This window comes from Protopterus annectens, chromosome 9.part0, assembly GCF_019279795.1.
Source record: "Protopterus annectens isolate FY-2018-M chromosome 9.part0, PAN1.0, whole genome shotgun sequence".
Lineage (NCBI taxonomy): Eukaryota > Metazoa > Chordata > Ceratodontiformes > Protopteridae > Protopterus > Protopterus annectens.
Genome location: NC_056743.1, coordinates 781,126,127 through 781,142,473, shown reverse-complemented (window position 1 = coordinate 781,142,473; position 16,347 = coordinate 781,126,127). Strand labels below are relative to the sequence as shown.

General features: G+C 40.5%; 1 long non-coding RNA gene across 1 annotated transcript in view; it reads left to right on the top strand.

The window, feature by feature from the left end:
• The first annotated feature begins 350 nt into the window (after positions 1-350).
• LOC122811522 overlaps positions 351-16,347 on the top strand; it is a 60,213-nt gene continuing 44,216 nt past the window's right edge. The window contains exon 1 of the long non-coding RNA XR_006366265.1: positions 351-414. This is a non-coding gene — a long non-coding RNA (uncharacterized LOC122811522). The remainder of the gene's footprint in view (positions 415-16,347) is intronic.

Here is a 16,347-nt window from a genome sequence, read left to right as displayed (position 1 = left end):
AGAAGGAGTTTGTGGTACACAGTGTCAAAAGCTTTAGACAGGTCAAGGAAGAGGTGTGACACTAGTTTGTTATTGTTAAGAGATACAGCGATAGACTGAATGAAGAATAGTAATGCTGTGGAAGCGGTATGATGTGGTCAAATATTTTTTTTAAATTATTTGGATGACATGCTGTTATGTAACTATGTAAAACTGATAATAATTGTGATCTTCTATAACTTATTTCCTAACTTTAGTTATACACAGAGTGGTAAGGTTTTGGTTACACAGCTAAAAATGTAACAAAAAAGTAATATATGCCACTAACAGAAACTAGAGTTTTTCAAAATGGTCATCGCTTTCCTTTCTTCTTTTGCAGATGATGATGATAACTATGAAGAAGGCTCCGTGTGTGGCTACTGTTCTCTCTGTAAGGTAAATATTGGCATGCTATTGTTCTATTGTTTATGGCACTTATCTCTCCTAGTCTGTTGGGCTGGTGATGTTGCACTGTAAGACAACCATCCAGAAAAGCAGCTGCATGAGTAAATTCAATAAAACTGGTTAACACCAGTTGCCATTTGCCTTGCTGCATTCCCAATACCACCTGACAATACAGACTAAGGATGTCTAAAGATCTAAATGCAACATCACTTCTGTAGTGGGAATATTCAGGCTCAGACGCATTTAGCTTCAGCAGACACATCTTGTGGACCTACCTTAAAAGCAGGTCAATTAACATAAAATGTAGCTGAAGATATAATTGAACATGGATATTTGGAGGCTGTCCAGAGGGATAAAGGTCAGTTATCCACTAAACTTCATTGGTTTCTTGTGGTGGGAGGACTGAAATACTGTTAGCATGTGTCAAACATCTGTGAACAAATAAATTACACTGCACTGATTATACACTGGGAATCGTGCAGCAGATTCCTGGGACATGGGAATCTGTGATCAAATAAATGACACAGCACTGATTATACACTAGGAATCATGCAGCAGATTCCTGGGATATGGGAATACCATGCATGTTGTATGGGTTTCACTGCACTGTAATGCTCATCATGGGATGGACATAGGAGAGAAGTATTACTCTGCTGTACATGGATAATTAATCTGCTGGTCAGTCATCTCTCCATAACTGTTCAAACTATTATCTCTGTTTTTAGTACAGAATCTATCTTTTCTGTAGAGGAAGATTCTCTCTGCAACAAAGCGGCAAGCCATGACAGTGCAAGGGGTGTAGGTAGGGTACTGTGATGGGTCACTAAGGAAGATGTTGTCCCATGGCAGTGCAAGGGGTGTAGGTATAGTACTGGAATAGGTCATTAAGACAGAAGTTGTCCCATGGCAGTGCAAGGGGTGTAGGTAGGGTACTGAGATGGGTCACTAAGGAAGACACTGTCCCATTGCATTCCAAGGAGTGTAGGTAGAGTACTGTGATGGGTCACTAAGGCTTAAGTTGTTGGGTCTATATTATAAGATCGACATTTGAAAACATCGAACAACATATGGTCGACACCATATGGTCGATGTCTTCAAACACCGACCTTATAAAAAGCAAAAAGAAAAAAGTACCCTAACGGGTTTAAGAAGGGGGTCAAGCCCCCCTGCACCCCTCCCCCCACTTGGGGGGCTGCGCCCCCCTGCTACCTAAATATACCAACTCTGAGACCATGCTACCTTGCAGTAAATGGAAATCTCCCCTTACGGAGATTTCCGTTTACATACTCGAGATTCTGAGCATTCGATATTCTCGTGTCGACAATGTCAGATTCGACATTGTCGGCTTTCGAGAATATAATATAGACCCAAGTTGTCCCATGGCAGTGCAAGTGGTGTAGGTAGAGTACTGTGATGGGTCACTAAGGCTTAAGTTGTCCTTTGGCAGTGCAAGGGGTGTAGGTAGAGTACTGTGATGGGTCACTAAGGCAGAAGTTGGCCCATTGCCGAATTGGGTGGGGGGGGGTTCTATTTGTGGCAAAGAAGCACAACAATAAATAACTAGCTAAGAGTGCAGTAATGGTGTCAGATATGATGACAGAACCAGAGTAAACTGAAGGCCACTGCACATGAATCCATTTGGCCTCAGACTTAGTAGCTGAGTGCTGCTCCTCTGTAGTACTGATGCTTGTGTTCACTAGAAAGATGCACAACAGCTTCTATGGTTGATCATATCTTTTAAGTGTCAGTAGTTTAGAGTTTCATTTTCTTCATGTAACAAAATATTTTTAGAACAAATTTCCAATGCTACCGCAGTTGGTATTACTAGTTAAATTTGCAAGCTGGCGATTGCCTTGGTGATATTGTACTATAAATGACAAGTTTTAAGAAAGTAGCATTACTTTAAAGGGGAAACACTACACACCTGAAAAAGACTTATCAACACATAGCTGAGTCAAGAGGAAGCATCATATAGTTCTAGCCACAAAAAATAAAATAAAATAAAAAATAAATAAGCAAATGCCCTTCTTAAGTAGGTGTTGTGAATCTAAACTGCTGAAGGATCTAACACTTCATGGGAAAGGCAGACAAAATGCTATCAAAAGGAACTGGCAAGGATGACTTAATTGTTAGGCATTGCCAGCAATCACAGGTATCAGGCATTGCTAGCATGCACAGGGCTGTCAGGCATTGCCAGCATTCACAGGTATCAGGCATTGCTAGCATGCGTAGATATCAGGCTGGGAGTCATCGTATTAGACTTGCATTTTACAGAAGATCGTTTCAGCACTGAAGTTGTACAAGGTGTGTGAAAATGTTCAACAGTACTTAGCTAGTTCAGCTTTGCATTATTATTTATTTTATTTGCTTTTATTTACCGGGAAAGTCCAGATGGGACTAAAATACACATTTTCAGCAAAGGCCTGGTGGAGAAAAGTTCTAATACATAGACAATAATGCTGAAAATAGGCACATATAAATTACCCCCCCCCCAAAAAAAAAAAAAAAACTTATATTGTCTATTTTGAGCAAGTGTGTGACTTTTGAGTGAATCTGGCGAAAGACAATTAAAGATATAAATATTTCAGTCACTTTTCATTTGGTAGTGCAGGAAGTATGGAAATTAGTTGGTAGTAGAGGTTGGAAAGGTGGTGTGACGAAAGGAGGCACTGCCAATTCAATAAGTATATGTCATTTGTGAATATCAAACTAATTTATACAAGGTGCTTGTGTTACAAACGTATCAGAACTGTATGTCATGTGTATATCAAACTGGTCTGTACAGGTGTTTGCGTTGAAAAGGTATTTGTAAAGTGCTGTGTTTAAAATGTATCCAGAGTGTGCCCTACTGGTAGAGAACAGAAATGTACATGCACTATTGTAACTGTTTAAATGTATATACTTTAACAGTGGAAACTGGAATACAGGAGTTTAACCTCAGTCCATCAAACTTTATAGATTAGGCTATTATGATGTTCAATGCAGCACAAAGTCTGTACTAGGAAGCTTTTTTGAGGGGAACTAATTGCTACTTCGGAAGCATGAAGGAATGCAATTATTTCATGATTTCCAGCACCTGCGAAAGAGAGCAAAAGCCCTTGTATGAGTATTTTTACAGGTAGATGCTAAATACTGCCAGCTGCAGCAATGGGGGCTTTGCTGGGAACTAGAAGTCAGATGACCAGAAATTATGTCATTCTACAAGCTATCACAGCAGTAATATTTTAGATATTATTCTGAGAAGTCTGTTACTGAGACAGAGCATTCTGCATTCTGTCTTGGACCTGACAACAACAACAAGAATCATTCACCACATCTGCAATGCTCTAAGTAAGTTATTAAGGTATAGTAAATGTCTTAGATACTGTCAGGAATATAGCAAAGTTTAGTTTAGATTTTGTTTTTCTTTATTTGTGTGAGCTTGTACTGCAATGTTATTTTAAACATTTCCTGTGATTTTGAACTTTGATGTCACTGTGAATATATATTTAGTATTGTCTTTTTCATTACTTACTATTAAATATATTTAAACCTTTCATTGCGGCTGATCTGTGGAGAGATATTTAAGTTTTGAGAGTACTTGCATATTTATTTTGTGACACTTTGTGGCCACTCCTATAGCCTTGCTCTTGGTCAAACTACAATTTGTATTAATATTAATATTACACAGTAAGACTGGACATCCTTTGTTAAGGGCCCTAAAGTATCTGATAAGGAATGACTGGTGGCAGTGATAACTATCTTATAGTCTGGGCAGAAGTGGGCATAGCTTGTAAACCTGTGCCAGCCTTTCCCAGGTGTGTGTGTGTGTGTGTGTGTGTGTGTGTGTGTGTGTGTGTGTGTGTGTGTGTGTGTGTGTGTGTGTAAATGAAAACCTCAAAGAGTGAGTGTGTCAGCTACTTGGGCAGGGACACAAAGCATTGCTTGGACACAGAGGGTGCTGGAGGTCCTGGCTTGGTGACACAGCTGAGATCTCAACTCTATGGTAGTGCCAGTGGAGAGTCTTATTGGGGATCTGGAGAAAGAGTGAGAAACCAGCCACAGATTGACAGTGGTCTCTGTGTGCTCTTAAGGGAAATTGCACTTGATGCAGAGAGCTGCATCTGGAAATACTGTGTGTGAACCTGTCATCCTCTCCGTGAATGGCCCCCACTGTTGCCAGTGATGAGGATTGAGACTCCTTGATTACTGGTCCAGTGGAAGGCCGTCATATATTAATTGGCTGGCAGTGGTGGGATCACCACATTCCATATTGGGATTCAGTGGTATGGATATTGAACTCCTGTAGCCTGTAAGCAGTGGTCACTAAAGAAGGGGATTGTACTCTCAAGCAGCCACAGAGTAGGCATTCAGAGTTTCATAGTACAATAGTTTTATTTACTTTTTGTTAGCTTACTTAGTCAGGAAGAGCAGGCAAGGATGTCAGCAGAGGATTATGGCAAGCTGACAAGGAGCCAGGTGGCTGAGATGTGCCATTCCAGAGGACTGGTGCATGCCAACCTGACTAAAGCAGAAATAATTGCAGCCTTAGCCATAGCTGCATCACAGACCAGCAACCAGGAAGACAGCCAGACTGGCCTTGGAGATGTACAGCTCTCGGAAAATGGAAAGTTCAACTTTTCTTAAGAGGACATAAAAATGTCTAGAGTTAAAGAAACTTGAACTGGTGGCCAAACATTTGGAAAAAGAATCAAGAGAGAGACTGCGACATTTAGAGGTTGAAGCAGAATCAACAGAGAGACTGCTGTGTTTGGAGGCCAAAGAAAATGAAAGGTAGAGGCAACATTAAAAGGAAATGCTGACTCTTTGCCAGGGTCATGGAGGTAATGGGGAAGGTATAACCAAACCCCAGAAGCAATTAAGGTCAGTAAATTTCTTCCACAATTTACAGAGAGTGATAATTTTGATAGTTTTATTCATATGTTTGAAAGGGTATGTAAACAGTATAATGTTGGGCAAGGGCTCTCTGTGCAGTTCCTGACCCCTTTACTCCATGGCAAAGCTGTAACTGCTGTTTCTAAATTGTCTGCTATTGCTTGTCTAAACAATAACCAAGTAAAGAAATGCTTATTAGTGTTTTAAGTTAACACCGAAGCTTATAGAAAAACAGTTTTGTGAGCATAGGGGCAAGGCAGATGAAAGTGTGCATTTTTATATTGCTGAGGTAAGCACTTATTTTCATAGGTGGGTGAGTGGGTGTCAGGCCACAACATTTGAAAAGCTGGTAGGCCTTTTTTGTTAGGGAACAAGCCCTTAGCAATTTGCCTAAGGACATGAGAATCTGGTTGGCAGGTAGAGAATGCAACACCGCAGATGAGTTGGGGAAAAAGGGAGACCTATTCCTAGCAAGCAGGGTGTCACTGCACAGGAAAGGGATACCCAGTGCTGGACATAGGTTCATAGGTTCATAGGTGTGTACTAGGCTAATGGCCCTGTAGTCTTTATAAGCCTATCCCAAAAGAAATGCCCAGGCACCATGCCAACCAATGTTAATTCACAGTGCCCATATCCAGTAGGGCAACTGGAATGATCCATGGAGTGAACTTTCTATTACCCATCCACTCGTCAAAATTTCTCTTGAAGAGGGCCAGCAAGGTGCTCTGCTTGACATGAATGGGAAGCTTATTCCAAAGTATGGTCAGTCTTTGGGAGATGAACCTGTCCCTCCAGGATGTTCTGTTAATTGTGGTAATGAGGTTGTGATCTCTGGAGTGTGTGGCCCAGGGGGATTGGGATTTCTTTAGGTGTAGCATTTCAAGTAGGGCATGGCTTTGTAAGTCAAGCAGAGATCACCTCTAAGTAGACGATAAGAGACTGAGGACAGATGAAGTTTCTTGAGTCTGTCCATGTAGGACATGTGTTTAAGGCCTAGAATCCTTTTTGTGAGGTACTTTTGTGACCTCACCAGCTATTGAAGGTGTCTGGTCAGGTACATGCCAAACAGGGCATTATATTCGATGATTGGTCTAATGAGGGATGAGTACAGAGAGATTGGACCTCTTTCTTTCTGGATACGAAACCTTTGGTTATAAGATGTGCCACAGAAGGACTTTCTGACCACAGCCGCAATGTAGTGATCAAAGGTGAAGTGGCTGTCGACCTGGGTGCCCAGATCTCTTATGGCTCCTTCAGTGTTCAGTGGGCTCCCATCAATGGTAATTCACAGGAACTGAGTTTTTTCCATAGGGGATGATAACGCATTTTTTGGCGTTAAGCTTCAGGCCATGGTTATGACACCAGTCATTGGTCTCAGAGATGCCCTTTTCTAGGATGTCTGCATCACTTGGGGAGTTGATAATGACTCCTAGTTTGCAGTCATCAGCAGACTTGGTCAGCCAGAGTCCTTCTGTGTTGGCCTGGGCTTCTGAGAAGTAGATGCCAAACAGGGCAGGGCCTAGGACAGAGGCCTGTGGGACTCCACCCGTGACTGATCGACAGTCTGACTTGGAATCTGCAACTTTCACTCTGTGGGTCCTGTCCATGAGCCAATTTGCAACCCACCTAGTGATGAAAGGATTGATGCCTAGTTTTGTGAGTTTATCAATGATACCTGAGTGGGGAATGGTATCAAAGGCCTTGGCCAGGTCATGGTAGGCTGTATGCACTGCCTTACCCTCATCCACAGCCTTGGTGACTGCCTTGAAGAAGTGAATCAGATTCAGCAGGCAGGATCTCCCCTGGACAAAGCCAAACTGTGTGGGGTCAAGAGTTTGGAGATTGTTAAGCAGGTCCATGATGATCTGCTCCATAGCTTTGGATACCAGACTCATCAGGCTAATGGGTCGATAGTTCCCAGGGTCTGTAGTTGCTCTGCCTTTATGGAGCAGGATGGCTGTAGCAGTGCGCCACTCATTAGGGACATAGCCTGAGGTAAGACTATGATTGAACAGGGCACACAGATGTGGTGCCAGTTCATTTTGTAGCTCATGTAGGATGCAGTCAGTTATATTATCAGGTCACATGGACTCTGTATTCTTGGCTTTGGACAATACAGCTTTTACCTGTGCCACAGAAATGGGGGGTACCAGGCTTTCTTCTGGTATTGTGATAGGGCCCTGGGGGGAGTAAAGTTGGCACTGAATCTGTTGGCCAGTATGTTGGCTATATCTGTTGGCTCAGTATAGGAGGTGCCATTGTGCAAATCCGGGTATTGCCTTTGAGGTTTTTGATATAGCTATAGAATGCTTTGTGGTTGTTTTTGGTGCCAGGTGTAATTCTGCCTTCATAGCTGGCTTTAGAGGATTTGATAAGGGATCTCAGCTTTTTGCTGAGATTGATAAGTGAGGTTTTCCAGTCATGTGACTGCATTTTTTTCTGCAACAGTTTCTTCCTTCTGTTGTTGAGTTTATTGATGGCTGGGGACCACCAGCTTGCCTTCCTTTTTTGGAGGAGAGCGTTTTAGTTCTTTTTGGTATGGCAAGGTCCATGCATTTGTGTACATGCTCGTACAGTGCATTGGTGTATGATTTGGCAGTCATGCAGTTATTTTCCATTGGCATGGGTGCTGAGAAGTTAGCCACCTCTGTTTTTAGGAGCCAAAGGTTGGCTGTAGAGAAGGTTTTCAGGGTGTATAAGAAACACAACAGTCCACAATCCCATGAAACCAAGAAAAAACAGGAACACAGTGGAATAAAATAAAAGGTTTACTGTTGCATCTGGTACCTCAGCTTACACCTTCAAAGGAATGACAATTACACCACATGGCTTCCTTTTATGTGCTCCCTTGATTACATTCAATTAAAAATGAGCCCATTAACAAGACTAATTAAAGAAACATTGCATCCCCAAAAAACTGACATATATTTAACACAAAATTGTTCCAAAAGCTTCTATAAACAGTTTCTAATGTTGAATAACATTTAAATTCACTTCCTGATTTAACCCCCTGGGGTGCAAAGTTCCAAAACTGATTATTAATTTAGTTTCTAGTACCAATAATTTACCCAAAAATTCCTTTCCTTGATAAAGATGAGGCTTGGCCAACACACTAAAGAACAAGCTAGTATCAGAATTACCATGGACATTGTAAAAATTATGTGCTACTGGGATCTCCAGTCTCCCATTCCTAATGTCCCTCAAATGTTCCATGATGTGTTTTCTCACCATTCTTCTGGTCTGTCCCACATACCATTTGATAGGTGAACAACCACATCCAATGATGTAAACCACCCAGCAGGAATCACATCAAAACTCATCTTGGGCCCTATAAATCCTACCATTAATGTTGACCCCATCTAAGTTTCTGATCTTTCTGCAGACTTCACATCTGCTACATGGGAAACTACCCTTTTGAGTATCAGCTTTCCATGCTTTTCCCATGTTGAGAATTTCCTTCAAATTCAAAAACCTGCTGCATTACAAGGTGACCCTTTTGGGGAACAATCCATCCAAACTATCATCATTGTAAATGATGCGCCAAAATCTGTCCGCCAACCTTTTAAGTACATCAGAAAAAGGTGAATGTCTATACACAAAAAAACATTCTGTCTTGATGGTCCCTGGTCTGGATATTAGTACTAAGTCTTCCATAGCCTATATAACCTTGTCCTCTGTGTGTTGTGCCTGTCCCTCCCATATTATTTCTAACCTTAATTTCAGCTTTGTTCAGAGTATCCTCAGAATATCCCCTACTTGCTAACTTTGACCTTACCTTACTAAACTCCTCCCTCAACTTTGATTTATTGTATGTATTATTGGCAATACGCAAATATTCCCCATATGGCAAATATGCCAAGAGATGGGTGGCATGCATACTACTTGCCATTAAAAAATTGTTTACCACTGTCTCTTTAATAAATGGCCTGTAATGTACCCTACGATCTTCCCCAACAAAGAATTCCAGGTCTAAATATTGTATGCTCTCCCTATGTGCCTGGAAGGTAAATTCAAGTCCAAACTGATTCCTTTGTAATCCTGCCATGAAACCACAAAATTCCCAATATTACCTTTACATACAAAGATCAAATCATCTATAAACCTTTTATAAATGATTACTCTCTGACAAAAAAAACCTCTGTATTGTAAACATAGGAGTTTTCAAAATGGTTCATGAAAATGATAGCATAAGTGGGGGCATATGATGCCCCCATCGCTGTTCCCTCTTGCTCTCAAATTTGAAAGAATTATGCAGCAATGAGAATTCAAAAGGCGAAGTAAAAAAATCTGTAAGTGGACCCTCACCCAACATTTTTCTGACTGCTTCCATACCTCACATGTTCCTGATGCTAGTATACAAAGATTTGACGTCAACACTTGCCCAATAAAAATCCTCTCCCATTTCCATGCCACCAATCTGGTCAGAGAGCTCTTTACCATTTTTGATGTGTGGCATGATCCTGGTCAAACAGTCCTTAAGCTGAGAATCCAAGAAAATGTCCACATTTTGCAAGTATGCCCCCTTCCCCGATATGATTGGTCTGCCTGGTGGATTAGTAAGACTTATGAATTTTGCATATGACTACAAACTTTGCATCTTTGGGATTTCTGATATATAACTTCTTGACATCTGAAGCAGAAAGAAAACCAACCCCCCCCCCAAGTTCCTCCAACAGCCCTGCATTGAATTCACATACAGGGTTATTGGGCAATTCTTCATAAAGAGCATTATCTCTCAGTAAATTCTCATCCATGTTATTATACTGCTCCCTAGAAAGATTTACCCAATTACCTCCCTTGTTAGCTTGGGCAAACACATAATTCTTCTTGATTTGTCATAAATGCTGTAAAGCATCCCATTCGCCTTTACTTAAGTTGCATTTTCTGTTTGCCATTTTTATTTTATTATATTCCACACCTCAAGCTGTCTACATAAGATGTTTTCAAACATGCAAACACTGGTGGAAGTCCTGGGAGGAAAAGAGGTACTTGTGTAAGGTACATGGGGTACTGCTCATTTACCATACCCCATCACAAAACATGTCCCTGAATTGTCACTATCTTCAACAGGATCAACAAATTTGCATGCATCACAAAACTCATTCTCATAAATAGGTAAGTTTAACAAAGAGTCATCATTGTCATTAAGTGTACTATCATATTGACTTACAATATTTTCTTGAATGTTTACAATCCTGTTGCAATTTTTAAAAAAATTTTTTTAAGTGCTACTTGCGGCAGAACCGAATTACCTCCAATGTTAGGTGTGACAGGCCAGGAAAACAAGTAGGGATAAACTTCACCCCTTTATCTAATAACGACTCAATGTCCTCATTTATAAACAAGTCCAACAAAATGACAATTTGTAAGTTTACAGAGTCCCTCTGAACTGTTTCTTCAGTCACATACCTGTTGTGGGCACACACAAGTCCCATGCTGTGGTTGCATATCGCCTTTTCTGCAACGGCACTGCTGTAAGTTAATTTTTCCTTCTCCTGCTCCTGCCATCTGTATTGGTGTTTCCTTGCCATTTGCGACCCCTGGCCTCCAGATTGTTGAGGCGTTCCTCGTTTGCCTGATGAACTCACTGCTTCTTCATGCAATTCCTCAAAAGAAATGCTATTTTTTGCGACTGGATGCTGTTTCTGTGGATGAGGCAGATGTATCTCGCTGATCTCACATTCTCTCATTGGCCTAATGACAACGCATTCTCCTTTGCTTCCGTTTACACTGCCAGGCAAAAATTAGATTGCTTTTGTAATCATTTACATCCTGCTCCAATTTGCCCTTCTTACGGAGCATGACAGCCTCTTAGACCGCCTTACCAATCCTGGATTTTATGTCCTTCATCTTGCTGTTTAAGGTGGTTTCAGAAGTTGTATCAACCAAACGGTTTTGTAGCTCCAAAATTTTAGCCCATACTTTTTTTTGCAATCAGGCATTTCATTTGATTAAAATTTTAAGCCAACTTTTAGTACAGGCTAAGAAGGCAACGTTCCATTCTTGTAATAGATCAGCCTCCTCCTCAGCAAAATCAAATGCAGGGAAACAATTAATTCTTAATCCCCTAGGGGTAATGTCCAAGACCACATATTTCTCCAAGAGTATGATGTCATAAAACAGCTTTACCTCCTTAATCAGCAAACATTCCAGGCTTTCAAATCCACCTCATAGGCATTCGCCTCTTCCAATGACCACTGATCATCACTGGCAAATCTTTCCTCTCTCTTCTTCCACATATCAGAACAGAAAAAAGGTGAACCATCAGCTGACATGGTATGGTTTTCCACTGGTTCCAACATGCTCAAGATATATAAGAAACACTACAGTCCAAACTGCCACAAAACCAAGTAAAACCAGGAACACAGTGGAATAAAATAAAAGGTTTACTGGTGCATTCGGTACCTCGGCTTACACCTTCAAAGGAATGACAATTACACCACATAGCTTCCTTTTATGTGATCCCTTGATTACATTCAATTAAAAATGTGCCCATTAACAAGACTAATTAAAGAAACATTGCATCCCAAAAAACTGACGTATATTTAATACAAAATTGTTCCAAAAGCTTCTATAAATAGTTTCTAATGTTGAATAACATTTAAACTCACATCCTGATTTAACCACATGGGGTGCAAAGTTCCAAAATTGATTATTAATTTAGTTTCTAGTACCAATTATTTACCCCAAATATTCCTCTCCTTGACAAAGATAGGGCTTGGCCAACACACTAAAGAACAAGCTAGTATCAGAATTTCAGGGTGATCACCTTAGCGGAGGGTGTAGGTGAGATGGAAATTTTCATGGTGATCAGTTTGTGGTCAGATTTAACCAGGGAGGAATTGACTATAGGTGTGGAGCAATGGTCATCCATGTTGGTGATAACCAGGTTGAGGATGTTGCTTCCAGAAGAGGGGGTCAGAATGATCTGGTCCAGGGCATTGGAACTGATAAATTCCAGAAAGCATTGGACCTGTATATTGGTACTTGAACAGTTTTCCCAGTTGATGGAAGGGTAGTTGAAGTCACCCAGTATGAGAGTATTGGGTTGGACCTTGACAAATTCCAGGCTGCTTAGGAAGTTGGAGTGAGAGTCTGGGGACCTGTTTGGGGTTCTGTAGCAGGCTATGACTTGTATTGCCATCTTACCCAGTGTTAGTTTTACCTGAAGTATCTTGGATGCATTATGCTGGGCTAGCAGTCTAGAGGTGTGTGTATTCATTAAGAATATGGAGACACCACCACCTTTGGAGTTTCTGGCCATGTTCTGGGTCCAAAAGGTATTGAATGAGTTGTAGCCTGGGAACACAGGGGTGCTTCCTGCCTCTTTAAACAAGGTCTCCGTTACAGCACAGATGTCGACAGTCTTTATTTTGAGGAGAGGTTTGAGCAAGCGCATCTTGAGATTTAGACTATTAGGAATGAGCAGCATGACCCTCAGATTGCATTTGTTTGTAGCTGTGATGGTGGAATTTTGGTCTTTGGAACACTGCCTAAAAAAGGCACTATAGGGGTGGCAAAAGCCTTAGCCAGACCATGGAATCCCATGGGGTGACAGATGCAGGCCATCTCTGGCAAAGCATTGTGGTCTGTCGATCATGTTGTCCTAGACAGACAGATACCCTTAGAATGACACCAGAAACTTAGCCAATTGTTGAAGTCAATCATTTTCTGCTCATACTGTGGTATCATTCTGGGTGACAGTAGAATACTGTTCAGGGCTAGGGTCATACCTTCCTGGGCCACATAATCAGACAGTTCCATCACATCTCTTTTCATGTAGACAAGGGAAGTACCTCTCAGGTCATTCACACTCATATGGACAATGACTGAGTCATATTTGTACTTGTTGTGGAGTGACCTGAGTGCATGTGTTACGTGATGGATCCTGGCACCTGATAGACAACTGACTGTCACCTTCTCCTTGTTCAACCTAGTGAGTGGGACATCAGTGTGCCTCACAATTGATTGTGATTAGTACATTGGGCAAAGTGTTTTGTCTTAAGGGCTTGGGTATAATGGAACCCATGGTGGGCATCCTAAACTGCCCCAATAAAGTCTGCCAGTAACAGAGGAAGCCACTAGTTCAGGTACATGGCCAGGATCAAGGGTTAAATGTTTTAATTGTAACCAGTGGGGCCATGTAGCATATAGATGTCCATGGAGGCAAGGTGGAGAACAAAACTTAGTGGAGCCAGTAAGTGGGAATGACAGAATGCCAGCAGTAAGTTGTCTGGAACCAACCAGGGTACCAAACTACCACAATAGGTTATATTCTGTCTTAGTAGATGGGAAGCAGGCCACTGTTAAGAGAGACACAGCCTCTGACCTAACCTTTGTGAAGCCTGAAATGATTAAAGAGGAGCACTACTTGCTTGGGTAGTCTACTCCAGTCAGAGCTTTAGGAGGGACCCCATTCTAGATTCCTTTGGCTATGGTTCACCTTGACAGGGAGGGTAGAAAAGGAAGCAAGCAAGTAGGTGTGTTAGAGAATATCCCTGCATATGATACCATTTAGAATCTCCTTGGGTTCTGACTGAAGAGTGCTTCTCAGAGAAAATAAACTGATAATTATATTTTTGACACTTTTACAGATTTCTGCACTGTCTTCATTTTTGCTTGACTGAATTATATATATTTGCTGGCATTGTTTTCTGATCTGTTCTGAAACTGGTCCCCCCCAATTCCTGTGGTGTTCTTAAAGTTGGTATATAACTGGTCTAATAGCTTTTGTGTCATCTGGTTGTTTCAAAGCTTGCTGATTTAAAAATAGTCCCTGGTTGTAAATTCCTGCATAACATTTAGAATCTCCTTGGGTTCTGACTGAAGAATGCTTCTCAGAGAACACAAACTGATAAGTATATTTTTGGCACTTTTTCAGAGTTCTGCATTGTCTTAATTTTTGCTTAACTGAATTATATATATTTGCTGGCATTGTTTTCTGATCTTTTCTGTAACTGGTCCCCCCTATTCCTGTGGTGTTCTTAAAATTGGCATATAACTGGTCTAATAGCTGTTGTGTTATCTGATTGTTTCAAGGCTTGCTGATTTAAAAATAGTCCCTGCTTGTAAATTCCTGCATACCATATAGAATCTCCTTGAGTTCTGACTGAAGAGTGCTTCACAGACAAAACAAACTGATAAGTATACTTTTTGGCACTTTTTCAGAGTTCTGCATTGTCTTAATTTTTGCTTGACTGAATTATATATATATTTTTGCTGGCATTGTTTTCTGTTATTTGATCTGTTCTGAAACTGCCCCCTCCCCCCCATTCCTGTGGTGTTCTTAAAGTTGGCATATAACTGGTCTAATAGGTTTTGTGTTATTTGATTGTTACAAAGCTTGCTGATTTAAAAAATAGTCGTTGCTTGTAAATTACTGCATACCATTTAGAATCTCCTTTCATTCTGACTGAAGAGTTATTCTCAAAGTAAACAGACTGATAAGTATATTTTTGACACTTTTACAGATTTCTGCACTGTCTTCATTTTTGCTTGACTGAATTATATATATTTGCTGGCATTGTTTTCTGATCTGTTCTGAAACTGGCCCCCCCCCCCTATTCCTGTGGAGTTCTTAAAGTTGGTATATAACTGGTCTAATAGCTGTTGTGTTATCTGATTGTTTCAAGGCTTGCTGATTTAAAAATAGTCCCTTCTTGTAAATTCCTGCATACCATTTAGAATCTCCTTGGGTTCTGACTGAAGAGTGCTTCTCAGACAAAACAAACTGATAAGTATACTTTCTGGCACTTGTTTAGAGTTCTGCACTGTCTTATGTTTTGCTTGACTGAATTATATATATTTGCTAGCATTGTTTTCTGTTTTCTGATCTGTTCTGAAACTGACCCCCCCCCCCCCCATTCCTGCGGTGTTGTTAAAGTTGGCATATCACTGGTAATAGCTTTTGTGTTATTTGATTGTTACAAAGCTTGCTGATTTAAAAAGTAGTCCTTGCTTGTAAATTACTGCATACCATTTAGAATCTCCTTTCATTCTGACTGAAGAGTTCTTCTCAGAGTAAACAGACTGATGAGTATATTTTTGGCACTTTTTCAGAGTTCTGCACTGTCTTAATTTTTGCTTGACTGAATTATATATATTTGCTGGCACTGTTTTCTGATTTCTGATCTGTACTGAAACTGGTTCCCCCCTATTCCTGTGGTGTTCTTAAAGTTGGTATATAACTGGTCTAATAGCTTTTGTGTTATATGATTGTTTCAAGGCTTGCTTATTTAAAAATAGTCCCTGCTTGTAAATTCCTGCATACCATTTAGAATCTCCTTGGGTTCTGAGTGAAGAGTGCATCACAGAGAAAACAAACTTATAAGTATATTTTGGCAGTTTTTCAGAGTTCTGCACTGTCTTAATTCCTGCTTGACTGAATTATATATATTTGCTGGCATTGTTTTCTGTTTTTTGATCTGTTCTGAAAATGTTTTTCTCCCTTCCACCTACTCTATTCCTGTGGTGTTGTTATAGTTGGTGGCTTTGCAGTTGCCTGGCCCTACTGTAAATTTGATCTGGGACACTCCTCCCAGTCTAGTGTTCATTCTACCTAATAACAGAGAGAACATTTGAGATGACCAACCCACTTAAGTTTTTAACCTTGAATTATCTTCTGCTCCTCCTTTCTCGCTTTGCACTTTACTAAAAAAAAAAAAAAAAAAAAAAAAAAAAAAAAAAAAATCTCCTTCTGTTCTGACTGAGTGTGCTTAGCAGCTGATAAGTATATAGTTTTTGCACTTTTTAACTGTTCAGAGTTGAATAAAACAACAACTGAATTCAGTTCAGAATATATTTTAAATAAATTGCATTTATTTAAACTGTATTTGCTTTAATAGTACTTCTTGCTCAAGTGTGGTAGCTTGCACTGCACTTTCAATTGTTTTTAGTGCTGCTTTAGCTGCTTTCTGAAAAAAAAATTCTAAGCTTGTCTCCTGCCTTTCCTGTAACTTATCTAGTCCAGTTACAGATCTTCTGTATCCAGGACTGTTTGTAAGCTTCTGAGTCCCCCAAGCCTTTCTGTGTTGGAGGGAAGCCTTCTAG